The following is a 23,518-nucleotide window of genomic DNA, read 5'->3' as shown; positions in this document are numbered from 1 at the left end:
CAGGTTCTCCTTGCCTGCAAACCCTCCCCTACTGCCGAGTCTGCCACCTCCTCTTTCAATCCCGCAGATGAACCACCCCCCTACCACTCACCTCCCTCTGTCCCTTCCTCTCCTTCATCATCCTCTCCTGAGTCCTCTTCACCATCACCCTCCCTTGCTCCTAACTCCTTCAGCCCTCCAGCCACTAGGTCACGCTCCCAAACCACCCATTCACATGTCCTGGCATCCTTTCGAGAGGTCGCTGGACGCGAAGGGGTTATTCAGGTTCATGTTCCATTTTCCATGACTGATCTCACCCAGCTTGAGAAGAGATTGGGCTCTTTCATGACTGATCCCACTACATATGTTCAGGAATTCCAGTGGGTCCTCCAGGCTTACAGTCTCACCCACCATGACATCTACATGCTTCTAGCCAATACCCTTCTTCCTGAAGAATGTAGGTGGGTATGGGAATTAGCCCAAGCCCATGCAGATGACACCCATCATGTTAACCCTAAACATCACACTGGCCCCCATGCGGTTCCTGAACAGGACCCAGACTGGGACTATAACACCACAGCTGGAGTGCAGCTGAGACATCAGTTTGTTGCCTGCATAGTTGCTGGCCTTAAGAAGGCCACCCGTAAGGCAGTTAATTTCCAAAAATTCCAGGAAATAATGTGGAAAAAAAGTGAAACCCCTTCTGAATTTTTAGATCGTCTCACTAAGGCTCTCCAACAATATACCAACTTAGGTCCTGAGACCCCCGATGTTAGACACATCCTTATGACTTATTTTCTATTTCAAATTTACCCTGACGTTAAGACTAAATTAAAAAAAAAAAAAAAAAAAACTTGAACGAGGGCCTGCAACACCTCAGACCAAAATTCTGGCTGTGGCTTTCAAGGTCTTCCATAACCATGATGAGGAAGCTGAATGCCACAAATACCAGAGATATGAAAAGGCAGAGCATAGTAAGTTTCAGATTCTTGTTCAGGTCCTTCAAGGGACCCCCCAAGCATGGCACCAACATCATCCACAAAGTAAAAATCCTCCAGGTGCCTGCTTCAAATGTGGAAAAGAAGGCCACTGGGTGAAAGCATGTCCCACCCCAAGGACCCCTATTACCCCTTGCCCAAAATACCAACAAATGGGTCACTGGGGATCAGACTGTCCCACCTCCCGAAGGGGAGCTGCGGCAGGAACCCTAATGCTGACCTCCTGGGCCTGGCACACAACAACTGATGGGACCTTGGGTCCTCCTCCCCAGCCATCACTGTTGACAGGCAGGAACCCAGGGTGGAAATTTGTGTGAGTGGGTGCCGTATTAATTTCCTCTTAGATACTGGAGCCACATTTTCGGACTTCATGGAGTTTTGGGGACCCACAATGCCATCATCCTCTTTTATTGTCAGGGTAGCAGGGAAATCTATACTTCCACTAAAGATCCTTCCCCTTACATGAACCATAGAAAATTTCCCATTCTCACATTCCTTCCTTGTCATGCTCCAGTGCCCAGTGCCATTTCTTGGTAGGGATATTCTCTCAATCCTCAAAACCACCATCTCGATACAGCCACCGTCTTCCCCACTCCACACTTCCTAATGGCCCTCCTGACAGGTGATCCCACAATTCCCTTTTGCTCTGACTGTGCTGGGCCACTAGAGGGCCATCCACACAACCATTTTTCTGTCCCAACCCACCTCGTTAATCCTATCATATGGTACACCCAAAGCCCCTCCATGGTCGATTGCCCTCCCATCCGCATTCGCCTTAAAGATCCCAACCAGTTTCCTAGTCAATTCCAGTATCCTTGTCCACTGCTGCCCTACTTGGCCTCCAGCCTATCATACATGATCTTATAACTAAGAAATACCTTCAGCCTACCCATTCTCCCCATATCTCAGTATTCCTTTTCCACTGCTGCCCTACTTGGCCTCCAGCCTATCATACATGATCTTATAACTAAAAAATACCTTTGGCCTACCCTTTCTCCCCATAACATCCCCATATTAGTGGTTAAGAAACCTAATGGTATCTACCGGTTGGTACAAGACCTTCACCTCATTAATTCCTCTGTTATTCCTACCCACCCCCTGGTCCCTAACCCATACACTCTTCTTTCCCAGATCCCAGCCACCTCTACCCATTTCTCTGTTATCAGTTTAAAAGATGACTTTTTCTCTATTCCCCTTGCACCTGAATCCCAAGACATTTTTGCATTCACCTGGACTGACCCAAAAACCAGACATTCTCAACATTCTCACATGGACTGTCCTCAGGGTTTTAGGGATAGTCCCCATATCTTTGGGCAGGTTTTGGCAGGGGACCTGGAAGGCTTCCACTCAGCCTGCCCCAACTCCAACCTCCTTCAATATGTAGATGATCTCCTTTTGTAGCTCTTCGGCTGAAATCTCCAACGTTGACACCATCAACTTACTCAATCACTTAGCCCGAAAGAGGTATCAGGCCTTCCCCCAAAAGGCGCAAATCTCTACACCCACATCACCTACCTTGGTTCCTCATTTCGCACAGAAAAAAAGCTATTACCACTGACAGGAAACACCTCATTAACTCTCTCCCCACCCCAAAAACCAAGGTCGAAATTTTATCTTTTTTAGGACTGGCAGGATACTTCAGGGCATGGATTCCCAAATTTTCCCTCCTAGCTAGACCACTATATGATATGGCAAAGGACCCCCAGAACAAGCCACTACTTTCAACTGCTGGACGGCCTTTTCAGATGCTCAAACAAGCGCTCCTTTGAGTTCCGGCCCTTCACTTGCCTAATTTATCCAAACCATTTCTCTTGTATGTTCATGAAAAGGGAGGCCAAGGTTTGGGGGTCTTAGGACAAGAGTATGGCCCCACTTTTGCTCCAGTATCCTATCTTTCTAAACAGGTAGATCCCACCATTAGAGGGTGGGCATCTTGTCTGCGAGCCCCAGCTGCCAGCCAGGTCCTCCAGAAGGAAGCTCATTAGCTGAACTTTGGATCCCCTTTTACCATTCTTTTGCCACATCATCTGAAGGATCTGCTCACCTACAAAGGGCTCCAGTCACTTCTCCCCTCTAGGGTGCTTTCCTTACTTACATCTTTTCTCCAGAATCTGGCGGTATCCTTTAAAGCTTGCCCTCCATTAAACCTTGCCTCTCTGCTCCCGGCCTCCCCTCCCCCAGCTGATTTCCCCATACACAGTTGTACAGAAACCTTAGAAACATTTTTACCCTGTCCCACTTCAATCTCCGAAGGCCCTTTGCCACATCCCAACCTTATTTGGTTTACAGATGGTAGTTCATTCATGCACAATGGCACATGGAGAGTGGGATATGCTGTCGTCTCCCATTCAACAATAGAAGCCAACCCTCTCCCACTAAACACTACTAACCAACAGGCTGAACTTCTGGCAGCTATTTGAGCCTGCGAATTGGCAGCAGAGAAAGCTCTATCCCTCTACACAGATTCTAAATATGTTCTTCACACTTTGCTGTCCCATGCTGCCATATGGAAGGAAAGAGGAATACTAACATCCAAGGGCACTTCTGTTAACAATTCCAAACTTATTTCTGACCTACTCAGGGCTGCACAGTTGCCCTCCAGGCTTGGAGTCACTCATTGCAAGGCACATCAATCTGACTCTTCTCCCATCACAGTCAAACTCTAGGGCTGACCACGTGGCATGGGAGCTGCCCTCAAAACCCTGAACCCCTCCACTGTGCTCATGCTCACCCCCTTCGGCGATATGCACAAGGAAGACCATAAACACCTTTTTCACTTCCTTCATTCCCTGTTCCACTCTAGCCCCCAAAGCCTGGCAATCTTCCTCCAATCTTTCTTCTCCCTCTCTGTGGATGACAAAGCCCTCTTGCAACAACAAATCCTTGACATGTCCCATCTGCCAGCGAACCAACACCAACACACCCTTGCAGCCCAAACCTTTTCCCTCTCACCAAGCCCGTGGGCACACCCATGTGGCAGACTGGCAAATTGGCTTTACCAACATGCCCAGGGTTAAACACATAAAATATCTGCTGGTCCTAGTAAACACCTTCTCTGGCTGGGTCGAGGCCTTTCTCATATCCAACAAAAGAGCCTCTACAGTAGCCTCCATTCTGATGGCTCAAATCATTCCTCAATTTGGAATGCCCATCTTGATCCAGTCTGACAATGGCCCAGAGTTCACCTCACAGATCACCCGTCTATCACTCAGATGTTGTCCTTTACCTGGCATTTCCATTGTCCTTATCACCCACAAGCATCAGGAAAAGTTGAAAGAACAAACCGAACTCTCAAAGATATCCTTACAAAGCTCACCATGGAATTAAGTATGGATTGGGTGAAGCTACTTCCTCTGGCTCTTCTCTGCCTGCAGGCTCTGCCAAAAAAAAAAAAAAAAAACCCTCACTCCTTTCCCCCTTTGAGATTATGTATTGCCACCCTCTTCTTCCCCCTGGCATCTCACCAAAAGCCTGGCCCCTTCCCGAGAACTATGCCCTACCCCTTCTCTTCACCTCTGAACTGAATTATGGAAGCACCAAGACTGGCTTCTCCCTGACCCCGACCTCTCCCAGAACTCCCTCCCTCTAACACTTGGTCAGTTTGTGTACTATTGTCCCCCGGGAGAGAGAGATCCCCTCAAACCAAAATGGGAGGGCCCAACTTCGGTGATCTTGTGTACTCCGACAGCTGCCAAGCTGACCCTCCTTAACAATTGGCTTACTCCATGGATTCATATTTCCAGACTAAAGCCAGTCTCCAGTTCCCAGGGCCCTGAAGAAACTCACCTGGAGTCCTCGGCGATACCTTCCTGCGGACCTCAAACAAAATACTCTTGCTCTACCTCTCCTCATAACCCCTTAAAGCTTCATTTTTCCCAAGTCTCCCTTCTTGAGCCAATTCCTGAACATAATCTGTTAGTCCAGCCCTAACCCCTATCTTCCTACCCCTTCTCCTTATGCCCCCTTAATAACCTCCACAACTTTCACGTGGAGATTTAAGATGAGGCAAATATACACAGAAAAGAACACCAAGACCACCTCTCTGGCAGCAACAGCCGACTGTCCCCTGATGGGTTGCTCTGGCGTTATTCATATCTCATTTCCCCTGACACCAAGCTATTTCAACAGGCTACCCACTCCTACCTTTGCTTTTTATATGATCAAGCCCGAGATTACTGCAGATGGTGGCCTGATACCTACGGAGGCTGCCCATATTTGTCTTGCAGGGTTCATGATGCCTTTTTGGGACAGCTGAACATAGGCATCTTTTCCTACATTAGCAATGCCCACACCTACAATCTCACCATCAAGGACTCATGGGATCCTTGGTGGGCTTCAGGGGTAACTGCTTCTGTTTACTGTAACGGATATTCTCACACTCCCTGTGGATCCCTCCACATATCTTGGGAATATGTCTCCATAGGCACCCAGGTGTCTCAGGTATCTTCTGACATCAAGCATTCAGAAAAAATCATCATGCAGGACTAACAAAATTCCTCCTCCTTCTCTGGCTCATTTTACTCCTGGCTTCAGATACTAAAAGACACCATTGGCCTCCTCAATTGCACCTTTCCTACTATTAGCCATGCCAATTGTTTTCTTTGCGCTTCTCTAAACCTACCTCTGCTAGCTGCGGTTCCCCTAAAAGCTACAAGCTACACATTTCCTTCCCGGAAGTCTTCCATAAAACATTTTTCTCACATCCCCTTGTAGGAACCTGAGGACATCACCTCCCACTCACCTCCTCGAACCTGCATCTATGGAACCCAAACCCAAGCTGCTCCTTCCATGGCCTGTGCCATTAACATCACTGTTAACAATACTACTTATGCTCAACCCAGACATTTCTTTTGGTGTAATGGAAGCCTCACAAATGTCCTCTTTAAGAACTTAACCTCCCTTTGTGTCCTTGTTACAATTGTTCCACAGTTAACCCTTTACAGCAGCTCGGAACTTCAGTTCCTTATGTCCCCACACTCACGTGTTAAGCATGCAGCTTTCCTACCCATACTGGTTGGTGTTTCATTGATCACTTCCCTTGCTGGGATGGGTCTATCAGGAGGTGCTCTTGCCCACTCCTTATGAGATATCAACACCCGGCTGGAAAGCACTCTCTCCTCTACTGCCTCCTCCCTTGCCTCTCTGCCAAAGCAGGTAACCTCCTTGGCCCAGGTGACTCTCCAGAATCGCTAGCCTCTGGACCTCCTTACGGCTGAAAAAGGGGGAATCTGTGCATTCCTTCAAGAAGAATGTTGCTATTAATGAATCTGGCCTAGTGGAACAAAATATCATCAAATTATGTAATTTGGCAGCAGACCTACAAAGACCCCCCCCCATTCCCCATTCTCCTTGTGGTTCAGTCTCCCCTTCTAACATGGGTATGGCCCATTCTAGGACCATTATCCATAGTTTTTCTCACCTGTCTCTTTCTACCCTGTATCATTAAGTTCCTCCAGAACCAAGTGGGTAAAATCTCTAACAAGGCTTTTAACCAGCTTCTCCTCAGGAATTATCAGCTACTGGCAAGAGATGAGCCCAGCACCTCCTCTCGGGAACACCTCACTACCTGTTGAGGGAGCTGTAACCAACCTATGGACCTCCTTCCTAGTGGCCCTCCATCAGGACGCCTGGCTTATTCCACCCATCCACCACCTGGAGGAATGGAATAAAGCAATGCAGGACCTCTGGCTACAGGAAACATTTTGTGACTTTAGTCCCCAACAGATCTTCCCTTTTTTGACCTTGTTATGGGTCTTCTTGACCATGTTCCTCCCGATTCCCCCACCCGTCCCTGACTCCACCCCCGTCCAGCAGGAAGTAGCCAGACCGAACAACACCCCCTTCCAATATAAAACAAGAAAGGGAGGAATATATAAGGTCACCCTCCCCCAGGTGCCAACATGGTGCTGGCCGAGCTTCTTTTCCTGATTTTACCCTCATAACTTCTTCCCTGCAGCAAATCAGTCCTTGCCACCCCATCCCGGGACCTCAGCAATAGGGCCCCATCCAATCAACTGTCACCCCGCCTCTCTCCCTGAACTATTAGCTCTTCCTCAGTCCTATAAAAGAGCATGTATTTTCAGAATAAAGCAGAACTTCTCCCGTGATTTTCTTTGGACTGGCTCAGTGCACTTCTTTCACCTATCACCTGCAACACATCAATGGACTTGATGGACAGAAGCTGTACGACTAAGCAATGTGGTAAGGCCTTTATTTGTTCCACTTATCTTGAAATGTGTTCATGAACTCATACCGCAGAGAATCCCTATGAATGTAATGACTGTAGTAAAGGGGCACTCATCTTCACAGATGTGAACAAACTCACTGGAGAGAAGTTCCATGAATGTAAACACTGATAAATTCTTGAGTTCCATACACCTTCACACACATGAAGAAACTCATACTGGAGAGAAGCCCTATGAATATAAACAATGCAGGAAAGCCTTGTTCCAGTTACATTAGACAAATGTAAAATATGAACAAATTGATATTGGAGAGAAGCCAGTAGAATGAAAGTAGTGTGGTAAAGCCTTCAGTAGTCCATTTAGTATTCCTAAAACAATGAAGAATGCATACTGGAGAGAAGGCTCAAAATTTAAAATTGGTAAATCTTTTATTTGTTACATTTGAATTTTTTTTTAAGTGACAGATCATTCTTTATTCTCAATTACCTCCAATGACAAGAAAGGAAGAATACTACAGAAAAACAAAGTCTTTGAGTGTTCAAAAAGACAAGTGTAAAAATTCTGGCAAAGACATCAGATGTTCCACTTCTCTTTGTATGGTAACAAGATTTTTATTCCTTTGGCAAAATACATGAGAAAATCATCTTAAGGGAGGAACAATTTATTTTGGCTCACAATTTTAGAAGTTTCAGTTCTTTATTGGTTGGCTCCATTGCTTTGGACCTAAGGTGACATAATATCATGGTGGAAGAGTTCAGCATAGCTGGCTATCTCATTTCAGCTGGAAAGCAGAGGTAGAAAGAGGAATGGGCCAGTTACCAGATGTATCCTTCCAGCTCACATCCCTAGTGGCCCATCTCCTGAAATCTGGCACCTTCTAAAGTCTCCACATCTTCAACATTGGGTACCAAGTCTTTAGCACATGAATTTTTGGGGAACATTTTGTCTTCAGGTAGGCCATTTCAATTACATAAAAACTACATGTGTGTGGGGGGATTACCCATCATTTGCCTGCAAAACCCTGGATAGATACCACCATTGTTATTTATGTTCGTAATCAAGGATTATCACTTCTAAGTAACTTAGGTTATCTTTCTGGTTTTGGTTTTGCAAAACTCTCCTTGAATGTGATCATAATTTTCTATATAAAGTGTTCCATTTGCAATTCTAATCTACACTTGAATAAACTTGGTATCTATAGAAACTCCCATTTTTATATTTTATATTGATAGTTTATATCACAAACAAGTGTCCCATCTGTTTTCCAGTTTTTCTATGAAAGTCATGTGTTTCTTGTGTGATCTGAGAATCTAAGTATGTATATGAAACCAAGGAAATTTTAATGTACATAGTAGCTCTATGAGAGCAACCTGCCAGATCCCAGCCCTGCTCAGGTACAAGGACATGAATTTTGACAGAGGTCACTCACACTCAGCAGGATGCCTGCACATAGAGAGTAGTCCTGCCTACCTCATGGGTATGTTTTACACCCTCCTGATAAAGTGGGTGAAGGAATATCCAGTGGTCATATTGAAAAAAACAACTACACCTCCAACCTCAGCCAGTGTGTCTTCATTCTAGGAATCTGAACAGATGTACAGGTGAATAGCAACATGAAAAACTTTGTGTTTGACTTCCGGATGTTATTTCTATTGTCCTCCCAAGTGGACAAGACCATGACTGGGATAACTAATCAGCAAGAGATAAATATATTTACAGATGGTAAGAGGCACAAGGTCACAGATGGAAGGCGTTTGTACATTCTTGCACATCAGCATCATCTCTGGTGGTCTCTTACTCTTCATCTTGAAAAAACCTTGTTGTTCTGTGCCTCTTGTCATTTTCTGTCTTCTGCAAAGCTCATAGACCAATGGACCTACCAGAGGGATGATATTTGAAAGGGTTTTATCTCTGTGATATGTATGAGAACAAAGACAGGACTAACCTGTTATAGTAATGGAGAAACTGAGGCTCAGAGTTAGGCAAGTGACCATTATCTCTGGGAGAATGTGGGGAAAACCATATGAATATGAATGTAGACCATGAAATTCCAGACTCGGACAAATTTCTTTGCCCAATGGCCTTAGTAATAACAAGAGCAACAGCAAAAATCCTCTGGACCCAAGCTATTGAATTTGTGTTAGAACAGAGCCTACATACCTGGAAGTATGGTCACCATGTGTAGATCACTAATCAAAGGAAAGACACCCAGTAATAAGTATGCACAAAAAGAAGAACATCATTAAAGCCCCAGGAGTTCTGCTGCTTTTCCCATCACAAGTTTCTGCCCTGTGTTTCCCAAAGGTAACACATTCTTTAATTCTTTGTTGAGCTTTGTTAAACAATTTGAATGGAATCATGCAAAATGGTTTTAAAGTGATTTATTTTTTAAAAGATTATTTTTTATTGTTTCTGTCATTTCAGTATAGTATCCCATTTAAAGACATCCATTTTATACAACCAGGGAAATGAAAAATTGTACCCTATTTGTGTACAATGAATAAAAAAATAAAGACATCCATTTTATTTACCCTTTTCTATTTATGCATGTTTTAGTTGTTTCCTGTTTGGAGAAGTGCTAATAATGTTGTTGTGAGATTTCTTTTGCATGGTGAACATGTGCAGCTATTTCTGCTGGTTATAGAGCTGAGTGGAACGATTGGTGCATGGTGTAGATGTCCATCTCTAGGACTCACTGCCAAGGAGTTGTGAAGATGGTTGTGGCAGTGTACACACAGGTGTGCATGTGAATTCTCCTTGCTCTGTATCCTCACAACATTTAAAGTTTTCAGTGGATTTTAAACATTGTACAGTGGCATCCAGTTCTCATTTGAATTTGTATTTTACTGATGACTTTAAATATGTAATCTTTGGCCATTGATTATCTTTTCATGAAGTGCTTGTCTAAATTTTGTCCTTTTCTCCTTGGGAATTCTTATATTTTTCTTATAATTTTTCCTTTCTTGTTAATAGAAGGAAGATTTAGATGGGGTTGCTAGAAGGTCCATTGTTCATTAATATCAGTTCCAAAAAAGGACCAGATTGCCCATGGATCATATTGTTTGCATTAGTCATGGAAGCCCCCTAAAACCATGCACATGAAATCCTGGCCCACACCCATATCAACAGGGACCAGATCCTTATTCTCACTGAACACCCACTGGCTTAGGCTGATTCATATCCAGCTGCTCATTTCACATTGACAAATTGAGGCCCAGGTATAGAAAGAGACTGGTCCAGATGATAGGAGGTGGACAGAGTCCAGAGTACTATGTAGTGTGCCACACACCTCATCAGGTTTGACTTTGAAATGGTAGTCCCTAACATACTGGGGCTCTGCCCATCCCCTAGCCACATGGGGCCATTTTCTTCTACACATCTTCATGGGAAAGCACATACACATATACTTATTTCTAGGTGGGGACAATAAAGATGGGATCAGAGAGCAGAAGAAGGTAAATAACAAGAAGAGACAGAAACCTTATGAAGGGGAAGTTCACCCATTGTCCTAGCTAAATTTCCTAGGGACTGTAGCAGATGCAGAAGGATCTACAAAGATTCAAGACTTTGTTTGAGTTAGGAACCTCCCCAAACACCCTGGAGAGCATGGGACTGGAGTCCTGCTGTCCAGCTGTGTGGGTACCTGAATCTAAAATTAGCCCACTCACCATGATAAAGATGGGCTACAATACATAATTTAGTTTCCTTCTGAATAAATTTGAATGCTTGAATGGATTAGTTCAATGGTGTCACATGATCACTAAATGATGGTCTTATTTCTCCATCACAAACTCACTCTATTCTGATTCCCTGAAAATAAGGTATCTTCTACCAGGACTTTCATAACACATGAGGCTCTGGTGAAACATGAGATTCCAGAACTCTTAGGATCAATAACTGAGAAATGTATGTTTTTTATAAAATGTAAAAATGAGTGGTAGAGCTCTTGCCTAACATGTGTAAGGCACTGGATTCAATTCTCAGCACCACATTAAAAAAAAAAAAAAACAAATAAAAGTGGTCCATCCATTTACAACTTTAAAAAAAATTAAGGTCACCATGGTTTGGTTAAGGTCACAGAAATGGTACAAAAATTCTGGACCATCTTTTCTCAAATTAGGGTTCCTGGCAACATTCAAGAATCCCACGGTTCTGAAAAGTCTGTATTTGTATACTTTTTATGAAGGATATGACAAGGGGCAGAAAGATTAGAAGTCCTAAGACCAAAGGACTTGTCAGGTAGGCTGTGTTGATGCAAGCAGCCCAGGTAATGGTGTTTTGAAAGAATCAACTCTGGTTACCACACATGCATATTCTAGAGACTGTCCCTTTTCCAACTGACTTTGAAGGGGACACCCAACAGGACAATATGTTCTCTTGCTGTATACCAACTCTCTGAGGCACTAGTTCATCTTCTTTTTCTGGTTCATCATTCAACACACATATTAAACACTTGCTTTATGAAATCTAGTAATTGACACCATTCAATGAGTAAAACACCAACTTCAAGTTGAAGAACCACCAATTTGGACTGGACCTCACAATATATCATGTCTATAGAAAATTAGGTGTGATGCCCTCATGGCCTCCAGTAACTACAGATGCTTTCTCCCAAATATTGATCTAGGTAATAAAACCAGGACCAGCTAAGAAGTGGGTGGACTTTAGGTCCAGAAGGAGGTTCTTGTGTCCTCACAAATCATGGGAGTTTTATGTGGAATGTGACTGGGCAGAGATTCACAGAATCCTGAATCTGGTGATCTTAAAATTCCTATAGAGGGATAAAGTCAAGGAACCACACCTGTCATAGGAAACAGGTCAAATATTATGGATGGGGTCCCTGATCCCCTTCACAGGAGTGGGGAGGCTGCAGCAAAGATGATAATTGAGGGCCCTATCCTCAGCATATTCAGTTCTCACCTCTTCTCCTCCTCCTCCATTCCACATCAACCCATCCCACCCACGGCACCTCAGGTCCCAGAACTGGGGTTTTGATGAGTAGTCTGCCCAGAAAGAGATGTGCTACACAGGGACTGGATAAGCTCTGGTCTGCTGTCTGGACAGGACATGGCAGGCAAAGAAACCCAGACCACAGCAGTGTCCTGTGAAGACGTAGAAGAGGCCAGAAATCCAACTCTTCTGTGGAATCGGCTGTCCCCTGTCCCATCTCTTTCATTTGTGGCCCCTGGCATGATAGATGCACTTCAGAGTTCTATCATCCCCCATGCTTTTTCGTTCAACTGCCTGCATGTCAACTTTCCTAGTGCAGAACTGTAGATTCATGTGTGCTTCCTGATCAGCTGAACGACCAGACCACAGAGGCAGACATGAATGACAAGGTGCACTGCAGTCTCAGACAGTCTGGGGTGCTGTTGTGGATATTTTCTGTGCCTGGAAAGGACAGGAGAGTGACCAGTGTTGGTGAACATTTCACATCTTCCTTCTGGCTCCCACTCAGAGCAAGAAGCATTCCCAAATTTGGCTCTAGAGCCAGCTGCAATCTCAGGGTCAGCTGCAGCCCAAGGCACACCCCAATATGTACAGTAGCCCTGGGGGCATCTCAGGAGCCAGTGCCAGCAGCAGAGAAGGATTCCTCCAGGGAGAGCACTGGTGACAGAGCTGGAGCCAGAGCCCTCCCGCCCTCTCCTGTGACTCCAAAGTTGTTAAATACTCTCCAGCAACCCAAAATAATGACTGTTCAGATTAACAAGCGTCAAGAAGTAGTCATTCAGGTGAGGTAAAACAGCTCTTGAGCTAATCTGATATCTGCTAGTCCACAGACTTTTTAAAGTAATCCCAGCAAAGATCATCTAGGTAAAACACAAAATCTTCTTTTCCTTAAGCCAGCTCTCTGTAAATGTCACAAAGAGCAGGAAATATCATGTTTTATGTGTAGAGAATTGCATTGTGGTTTTACTCCACTGTATTGAATTTTGCGTTAGAATACCCTTTAAATTATCATTTTTAGTTATAGCACCTGAATTACACATCTTCTGTGACTTATACCCTCTGTCAATTACTTAAATCCTCTCATTTTGTCCTTTTCCTTTATTAGAACATCCCAGTTACTTTATTTTCATATGAAAATCTTTCCATACAATGTTCCTTCTAATCAAAAAGTATGATCTTTTTCTTCATAACGTTCCTTACCTATGTACTTTCTGATAGGTATAACTTAAAAAATCTCCTTTTCTTTCTTGGGTTTCTTTTTGTCTTAAAATTTTAACATTCAAACTTTAGAATATTCCTCGTAAAATTTTGTATTTAGATTAATTCTTTCTTTTTTTATTTATTTTATTTTATTTTTTTATTGTAAACAAATGGGATACATGTTGTTTCTCTGTTTGTACATGGCAAAAGGCATACCATTTGTGTAATCATAAATTTACATAGTGTAATGTTGTTTGATTCATTCTGTTATTTTTTCCCTTTCCCCCACCCCTCCCACCCCTCTTTTCCTTCTATACAGTCCTTCCTTTCTCCATTCTTGCCCCCTCCCTAACCCTAATTCTAACTCTAACACTAACCCCTCCAACCCCCATTATGTGACTTCATCACTTATCAGCGAGATCATTCATCCTTTGGTTTTTTGAGATTAGCTTATTTCACTTAGCATGATATTCTCCAATTTTATCCATTTGCCTGCAAATGCCATAATTTTATCATTCTTTATGGCTGAGTAATATTCCATTGTATATATATACCACAGTTTCTTTATCCATTCATCAATTGAAGGACATCTAGGTTGGTTTCACAATCTGGCTATTGTGAATTGAGCAGCTATGAACATTGATGTGGCTGTATCTCTGTAGTATGCTGATTTTAAGTCCTTTGGGTATAGGCCGAGGAGTGGGATAGCTGGGTCAAATGGTAGGTCCATTCTAAGTTTACTAAGGAATCTCCATACTGCTTTCCAGAGTGGCTGCACTAATTTGCAGCCCTACCAGCAATGTATGAGTGTACCTTTCTCCCCACATCCTCGCCAACACCTGTTGATGCTTGTATTCTTGATAATCGCCATTCTAATTGGGGTGAAATGGAATCTTAGGGTGGTTTTGATTTGCATTTCTCTTATTACTAGAAATGTTGAACATTTTTCCATATGTTTGTCGATTGCTTGTAGATCTTCTTCTGTGAAGTGTCTATTCATTTCCTTAGCCCATTTGTCGATTGGATTATTTGAATTCTTGGAGTAGAGTTTTTTGAGTTCTTTATAGATTCTGGAGATTAGTGCTATATCTGAAGTATGATTGGCAAAGATTTTCTCCCACTCTGTAGGCTCTTTCTTCGCATTGCTGATAGTTTCCTTTGCTGAGAGAAAGCTTTTTAGTTTGAATCTATCCAGTTATTGATTCTTGCTTTTATTTCTTCTGCTATGGGAGTCCTGTTAAGGAAGTCTGGTCCTAAGCCAACATGTTGAAGATCTAGACCTACTTTTTCTTCTATAATCTGCAGGGTCTCTGGTCTGACTCCGAGGTCCTTAATCCATTTTGAGTTTAGTTTCGTGCATGGTGAGAGATATGAGTTTAGTTTCATTCTGTTGCATATGGATTTCCAATTCTCCCAGCACCATTTGTTGAAGAGGCTATCATTTCTCCATTGCATATTTTTGGCCCCTTTGTCTAGTATGAGAAAATTGTATTTATTTGGATTTGTGTCTGTGTCCTCTATTCTGTACCATTGATCTACCTTTCTATTTTGGTACCAATACCATGCCATTTTTGTTACTATTGCTTTGTAGTAGAGTTGAAGATCTGGTATTGCCACACCCCCTGCTTCACTCTTCCTGCTAAGGATTGCTTTAGCTATTCTGGGTTTCTTATTCTTCCAGATGAATTTCATAGTTGCTAACTCTATTTCTGTAAGGTACGTCATTGGGATTTTAATTGGAATTGCATTGAATCTGTATAGCACTTTAGGTAGTATGGCCATTTTGACAATATTAATTCTTCCTATCCACGAACATGGGAGATCTTTCCATCTTCTAAGGTTTTCTTTAATTTTTTTTCTTTAGTGTTCTATAGTTCTCATTGTAGAGGTCTTTCACCTCTTTTGTGAGATTGATTCCCAAGTATTTTTTTTTTTTGAGGCTATTGTGAATGGGGCAGTTTTCCTAATTATTCTTTCCAAAGATTCATCACTTATGTATAAAAATGCATTAGATTTATGTGCATTGATCTTATATCCTGTTACTTTACTGAATTCACTTATGAGTTCTAAAAGTTTTCTGGTCGAATTTCCTGGTTCCTCTAAGTATATAATCATATCATCAGCAAATAGGGATAGTTTGAGTTCTTCTTTTCCTATTCGTATCCCTTTAATTTCTTTGGTTTGTCTAATTGCTCTGGCTAGAGTTTCAAGGACGATATTGAAGAGAAGTGGTGAAAGAGGACATCCCTGCCTTGTTTCAGGCTTTAGGGGGAATGCTTTCAGTTTTTCACCATTTAGAATGATATTAGCCATGGGCTTAGCATAGATGGCCTTTACACTGTTAAGGAATGTTCCTACTATCCCTATTTTTTCTAGTGTTTTGAGCATGAAAGGATACTGTATTTTATCAAATGCTTTTTCTGCATCTATTGAAATAATCATGTGATTCTTGACTTTAAGTCTATTAATATGGTGAATTACATTTATTGATTTCCTGATGTTGAACCAAGCTTGCATCCCTGGGATGAAACCCACTTGATCATGGTGCACTATCTTTTTAATATGTTTTTGTATGCGATTTGCTAAAATTTTATTGAGAATTTTTGCGTTGATGTTCATTAAGGATATTGTTCTGAAATTTTCTTTCCTCAATGTTTGTCTGTCTGGTTTAGGTATCAGTGTGATATTGGCTTCATAGAAAGAGTTTGGGAGGGTTTCCTCCTCTTCTATTTTATGGAATATTTTGAGAAGTATTGGAATGAGCTCTTCTTTAAAGGTTTTGTAGAACTCGGCTGAGATACCATCTGGTCCTGGACTTTTCTTTGTTGGTAGGTTTTTTTTTTTTTTTTTTTTTTATTGTAAACAAATGGGATACATGTTGTTTCTCTGTTTGTACATGGCGTAAAGGCATACCATTTGTGTAATCATAAATTTACATAGAGCAATGTTGTTTGATTCATTCTGTTATTTTTTCCCTTCCTCCCACCCCTCCCACCCCTCTTTACCCTCTATACAGTAGTTCCTTCCTCCATACTTGCCCCCCTCCCTAACCCTAACTCTAACCCTTCCCTCCCCCCCATTATGTGTCATCCTCCACTTATCAGCGATATCATTCGTCCTCTGGCTTTTTGAGATCGGCCTATCTCACTTAGCATGATATTCTCCAATTTCATCCATTTGCCTGCAAATGTCATAATTTTATCATTCTTTATGGCTGAGTAATATTCCATTGTATATATATACCACAGTTTCTTTATCCACTCGTCAATTGAAGGGCATCTAGGTTGGTTCCACAGTCTGGCTATTGTGAATTGAGCAGCTATGAACATTGATGTGGCTGTATCTCTGTAGTATGCAGATTTTAAGTCCTTTGGGTATAGGCCAAGGAGTGGGATAGCTGGGTCAAATGGTGGTTCCATTCCAAGTTTTCTAAGGAATCTCCACACTGCTTTCCAGAGTGGCTGCACTAATTTGCAGCCCCACCAGCAATGTATGAGTGTACCTTTCTCCCCACATCCTCGCCAACACCTGTTGTTGCTCGTATTCTTGATAATCGCCATTCTAATTGGGGTGAGATGGAATCTTAGGGTGGTTTTGATTTGCATTTCTCTTATTACTAGAGATGTTGAACATTTTTCCATATGTTTGTTGATTGCTTGTAGATCTTCTTCTGTGAAGTGTCTATTCATTTCCTTAGCCCATTTGTTGACTGGATTATTTGAATTCTTGGAGTAGAGTTTTTTGAGTTCTTTATAGATTCTGGAGATTAGTGCTCTATCTGAAGTATGATTGGCAAAGATATTCTCCCACTCTGTAGGCTCTTTCTTCACATTGCTGATAGTTTCCTTTGCTGAGAGAAAGCTTTTTAGTTTGAATCTATCCCAGTGGTTGATTCTAGCTTTTATTTCTTGTGCTATGGGAGTCCTGTTAAGGAAGTCTGGTCCTAGACCAACAAGGTGAAGATTTGGACCTACTTTTTCTTCTATAATCTGCAGGGTCTCTGGTATGATTCCGAGGTCCTTAATCCATTTTGAGTTTCGTTTCGTGCATGGTGAGAGATATGGGTTTAGTTTCATTCTGTTGCATATGGATTTCCAATTCTCCCAGCACCATTTGTTGAAGAGGCTATCTTTTCTCCATTGCATATTTTTGGCCCCTTTGTCTAGTATGAGAAAATTGTATTTATTTGGATTTGTGTCCGTGTCCTCTATTCTGTACCATTGATCTCCATTTCTATTTTGGTACCAATACCATGCCGTTTTTGTTACTATTGCTTTGTAGTAGAGTTGAAGATCTGATATTGCAATACCCCCTGTTTCACTCTTCCTGCTAAGGATTGCTTTAGCTATTCTGGGTTTCTTATTCTTCCAGATGAATTTCATAGTTGCTAACTCTATTTCTGTAAGGTACACAATTGGGATTTTAATTGGAATTGCATTGAATTTGTACAGCACTTTAGGTAATATGGCCATTTTGACAATATTAATTCTTCCTATCGAAGAACATGGAAGATCTTTCCATCTTCTAAGGTGTTCTTTAATTTCTTTCTTTAGTGTTGTATAGTTCTCATTGTAGAGGTCTTTCACCTCTTTTGTGAGATTGATTCCCAAGTATTTTATTTTTTTCGAGGCTATTGTGAATGGGGTAGTTTTCCTAATTTCTCTTTCTGAAGATTCATCACTTATGTATAAAAATGCGTTGGATTTATGGGCATTGATCTTGTAACCTGCTACTTTACTGAAATCACTTATGAGTTCTAAGAGTTTTCTGGTGGAATTTCCAGGTTCCTCTAAATATATAATCATGTCATCAGCGAACAGGGATAGTTTGAGTTCTTCTTTTCCAATTCGTTTCCCTTTAATTTCTTTGGTTTGTCTAATTGCTCTGGCCAGAGTCTCAAGAACGATGTTGAATAGAAGTGGTGAAAGAGGGCATCCCTGCCTTGTTCCAGTTTTTAGGGGGAATGCTTTCAGTTTTTCACCATTTAGAATGATATTAGCCATGGGCTTAGCATAAATGGCCTTTACAATGTTAAGGAATGTTCCCACTATCCCTATTTTTTCTAGTGTTTTGAGCATGAAGGGGTGCTGCATTTTATCAAATGCTTTTTCTGCATCGATTGAAATAATCATGTGATTCATGACTTTAAGTCTATTAATATGGTGAATTACGTTTATTGATTTCCTGATGTTGAACCAACCTTGCATACCTGGGATGAAACCCACTTGATCATGGTGCACTATCTTTTTAATATGTTTTTGTATGCGATTTGCTAAAATTTTGTTGAGAATTTTTGCGTCGATGTTCATTAAGGATATTGGTCTGAAATTTTCTTTCCTTGATGAGTCTCTGTCTGGTTTAGGTATCAGTGTGATATTGGCTTCATAGAATGAGTTTGGGAGGGTTCCCTCCTCTTCTATTTTATGGAATACTTTGAGAAGTATTGGAATGAGCTCTTCCTTAAAGGTTTTGTAGAACTCGGCTGAGAACCCATCTGGTCCCGGACTTTTCTTTGTTGGTAGGCTTTTGATGACTTCTTCTATTTCAGTACTTGAAATTGGTCTATTTAAATTGTGTATGTCCTCCTATTCAGTTTAGGCAATTCATATGTCTCTAGAAACCTGTTGATGTCTTCGAAATTTTCTATTTTGTTGGAGTATAGATTTTCAAAATAGCTTCTAATTATGTTTTGTATTTCCATCCTGTCTGTTGTGATATTTCCTTGTTCATTCCGAATTTTAGTGATTTGGGTTTTCTCTCGTCTTCTCTTTGTTAGTGTGGCTAAAGGTTTATCAGTTTTGTTTATTTTTTCGAAGAACCAACTATTTATTTTGTCAATTTTTTGTATTGTTTCTTTTGTTTCAATTTCATTGATTTCAGCTCTGAGTTTAACTATTTCCTGTCTTCTACTACTTTTGGTGCTGTTCTGTTCTTCTTTTTCTAGGGCTTTGAGCTGTAGTGTTAGGTTGTTTATTTGTTGAGTTTTACTTCTTTTATTAAATGCGCTCCATGAAATAAATTTCCCTCTAAGTACTGCTTTCATAGTGTCCCAGAGATTTTGATATGATGTTTCTTTGTTCTCATTTACCTCTAAGAATTTTTTAATTTCCTTCCTAATATCTTCTGTTATCCATTCATCATATAATAGCATATTGTTTAATCTCCAGATGTTGGAATAGTTTCTGTGTTTTACTCCTTTCATTTATTTCTAACTTCAATCCATTATGATCTGGTAGAATACAATGCTAGTGTCTCTATCTTCTTGTATTTGCTAACATTAGCTTTGTGGCATAATATATGGTCTATTTTAGAGAAGGATCCATGTGCTGCTGAGAAGAAAGTGTATTCACTCGTGGTTGGATGGTATATTCTATAAATGTCCGTTAAGTCTAAATTATTGATTGTGTTATTGAGATCTATGGTTTCTTTGTTCAATTTTTGTCTGGAAGATCTGTCCAGTGGTGAGAGCGGCGTGTTAAAATCACCTAGTATTATTGTGTTGTGGTCTATTTGGTTTCTGAAATTGAGAAGGATTTGTTTGACATACATAGATGAGCCACTGTTTGGGGCATAGATGTTTATGATTGTTATATCTTGCTGATTTATGCTTCCCTTAAGCAGTATGAAATGACCTTCTTTATCCCTTCTGACTAACTTTGGCTTGAAGTCCACATTATCGGAAATGAGGATGGATACTCCAGCTTTTTTGCTGAGTCCATGTGCATGGTATGTTTTTCCCCATCCTTTCACCTTTAATCTATGTGTATCTTTTTCTATGAGGTGAGTCTCTTGCAGGCAACATATTGTTGGATCTTTCTTTTTAATCCAATCTGCCAGTCTATGTCTTTTGATTGATGAATTCATGCCATTAACATTCAGGGTTATTATAGAGAAATGATTTGGTTTCCCGGTCATTTGGTTCATTTTTAAAATTTTTTATTATTATTTTTTTTGTCACAATCTTGTTTCCTCCTTTATTTGACAATTCCTTTAGGATAATTCCTCCCTTTGCTTACTTGCTTCTTTGTTTATCATCTCTTCCTCGATGGAATATTTTGTTGAGAATGTTCTGTGATGCTGGCTTTCTTTTTGTAAATTCTTTTAGCTTTTGTTTATCATGGAAGGATTTTATTTCATCGTCAAACTTGAAGGTAAGTTTTGCTGGGTATAAGATTCTTGGTTGGCATCCATTTTCTTTCAGGGCTTGAAAAATGTTGTTCCAGGACTTTCTAGCTTTTAGGGTCTGGATTGAAAAATCTGCTGATATCCATATTGGTTTTCCCTGGAATATAATTTGGTTCTTTTCTCTCACAGCCTTTAAATTTCTTTCTTTATTTTGTATGTTAGGTATTTTCATTATAATGTGCCTTGGTGTGGGTCTATTGTAATTTTGTGTATTTGGAGTCCTATAAGCTTCTTGAACTTGATTTTCCATTTCATTCTTCAGATTTGGGAAATTTTCTGATATTTTTCAATGAATAGATTGTTCATTCCTTTGGTTTGTTTCTCTAGCCTTCCTCAATCCCATAATTCTTAAATTTGGCCTTTTCATGATATCCCATAGTTCTTGGAGATTCTGTTCATGATTTCGTACCATCTTCTCTGTTTGTTTAACTTTGTTTTCACGGTTAAATATTTTGTCTTCAATGTCTGAGGTTCTGTCTTCCAGGAGTTCTATCCTACTGGATATGCTTTCTATGGAGTTCTTTGTTTGGTTTATTGTTTCCTTCATGTCAAGGATTTCTGTTTGTTTTTTTTTCAATATCTCTAACTCTTTATTGAAATGATCTTTTGCTTCCTGTTTTGCTCTTTTAACTGTCCTTTTGTGTGATCATTCAATGCCTGCACTTGCTCTTTCATCTCATCATTTGCTTCCCTGATCATTTTAATTATGTACATTCTGAACTCCTTTTCTGTCATTTCTTCTGCCATGCTGTCATTGGGTTTTGTTGATGTAACATGTAGATTTTTGGGGGCATTTTCTTCCCTTGTTTTCTCATATTGTTCAGGTATCAGTGGACCACTGAGATATTGCAGGTTTCCTCTATTGACTTATAATGTCCCTGAAGATTTCTAGTATATCTTCTCTTCGCCTTCAGTAGGCTGAAGTCTTGGAGGAAGTTGATAGTGCGGTACTCCACAAAGAAGCTGCCTCTCTGGGGTGGTGGCCTTCAGGTGGGGTATATTCCCTGCTAGTGGGCAGAGGTACCTCCACTTGTTGACCGATGGTCATCTAAAGGGGAACTAGGCCATGGGCTGAGGCAAGGCCTGTTTGGGCCTGTGTCTCTGGTTTTACCATCCTTGTGGGAAAACCTCACCCAGTAGGGAAGACTCACCCGGTGGGGAGGTCTTGCTGGTCAGTTCCTCTCCTAGAGGTTACCCTCAATCTACAACTACCACCTGGGCTGGGCTGCCTTTCTCTGCAACATTCCGAGGGGCCCGGACCTACCTCCTTGGCCTGGGAGCCTCACCCTTCACAGATGAGTCTACTTAGGCTGCCTCTCCTCAGAGAATCTGCCCAGAGTCCTGGAACATTTGCTCTGCCCCTAAACGTGTCTCTGTGCAGCTCTTCCACCAAGAAGCCTCCTAGTTCCTGGGACCCAGCTCTGCACCTAATCGCCTGGCTATGTGGTCCCTCCTCTGAGCAGCTACCTGGAGCCCCGTACAATCACTCTGAGTCCCAGTGACCCGCCGCACACCTCTTCCTCCGGACAGTGCCTGGTGTTCCAGTGCGGTCACTAAGAGTCCAAGGAATTCACTGCGTGCCTCCTCCTCCCGCCAACCACCCATAGCCCTGGGCAGTTACTCTGAGTCCAAGCGACCTGCCCTGTTCCTCCTCCTCCTCCTCTGGGTAGCCCCCCGGGTGTTCAGGAGCGGTCGCTCTGAGTCCAAGTGACCTGCTGCACACCTCCTCCGGGCAGCCACCCAGAGCTCTGGTGCGGCCCACTCCGAGAACAAGCGACCCACTGCGTTCCTCCTCCGGGCAGCCCCCCGGTGTTCAGGAGCGGTTGCTTTGAGCTCAAACAACTCACCTCTCACCTCCTTCTCTAAGCAGCCGCCTGGAGCTGTGATGCAGTCACTCCGAGTCCAGGAGACCCGCTGCATCCCTCCTCCTCCTCCAGGGAGCCCACCAGTGTTCAGAAGCTGTCTTTCTGACTCCAAACAGCTCACCGCACAGCTGCTCCTCTGGCAACCACCTGTAGCTCTGGTGCAGTCACTCCGTGTCCAAGCATCCCACGGTGCTCCTCCTCCTCTCCTCAGGGCAGGCCCCGGTGTTCAGGAGCAGTCGCTGTGAGTCCAAACAGCTCTCTGCGCAGCTCCTCCTCTGGTAACTGCCTGTAGCTCTCGAACTCACATTTTTAATAGCTGCAAAATAACTCACTGTACTATTTTGTACAATCTCTAAAGAGTTGTAAAATAATGTCCTCATTATTCTATTAGACACTACTCAGAAGAGGAAATTGTCTTCCATGTATAATCTTTGACTACTTTTCCAAATATTTCCTTACATGGGTGACACGGCCAGACTGCGGTGAAGTTTTCCACACACAGAGTAAGGCTCAGTCCAGATGCAGAGGGACCGACTGTCCATTCCAGTGGCTTCTGGTTTGTGGCAATGATCCTGCTCCACTGGACAAGAGCAGGGAAAGTCTGCTTTCCCAGGAGCCGAGTACAGCCCAACACGGAGTTCCCTGGCACTTGCTCACTTGGCTGAAGACTCTGCCCAGCACCCAGCTGTGTTTTCAGTTCCATAGGAGGTCTGGCCCTGTTTGACTCACCCACCACCATCTGTGAGCCCGGGAACATGGATGCAAGTGTGGCCAGGGTCTGAGGGCAAGAATCCTGGCTCCAGGGCTCCAAAGGACCAGGTTCTGCCGTCCATCCCAAGGTGCCAATCAAAGAGACAAGCAGGGAAGGGCCTGAGTCGGTATAGCTCTGCTGAGAAGGCGAGGGGGTCGTCTCCTCAGCCCTGTCAGCAGCGGAGGGGACTGACAAGAACCTCACAGGGCTGATGAGAGGCATTCACAGCTACCCTGCTGGTGACTGTGGTCTGGTAGCTGTCTTCTCGGGTTGTTCCGGCTGGGTCTTCTCTATGGTAAGAAAGTTGCTGTTGCTGGGACAGTTTCAACTCTCATCACAAGAAATGTGTCCACGAGATTCATTGTTCTGGAATCCATGACTGCAGGACAGACTGCCTCAGGGCGA

General features: G+C 42.4%; 1 protein-coding gene across 5 annotated transcripts in view; it reads left to right on the top strand.

Annotated features, from left to right (window-relative positions):
• LOC306663249 (zinc finger protein 124-like) overlaps positions 1-23,518 on the top strand; it is a 368,872-nt gene that overhangs the window by 132,527 nt on the left and 212,827 nt on the right. The gene's annotated exons all lie outside the window — the stretch shown is intronic.

Source organism: Sciurus vulgaris, assembly GCF_902686455.1.
Source record: "Sciurus vulgaris genome assembly, chromosome: 6".
NCBI lineage: Eukaryota > Metazoa > Chordata > Mammalia > Rodentia > Sciuridae > Sciurus > Sciurus vulgaris.
The sequence above is the reverse complement of the archived record's forward strand: the minus strand, read 5'-3'. Positions and strand labels throughout refer to the sequence as shown.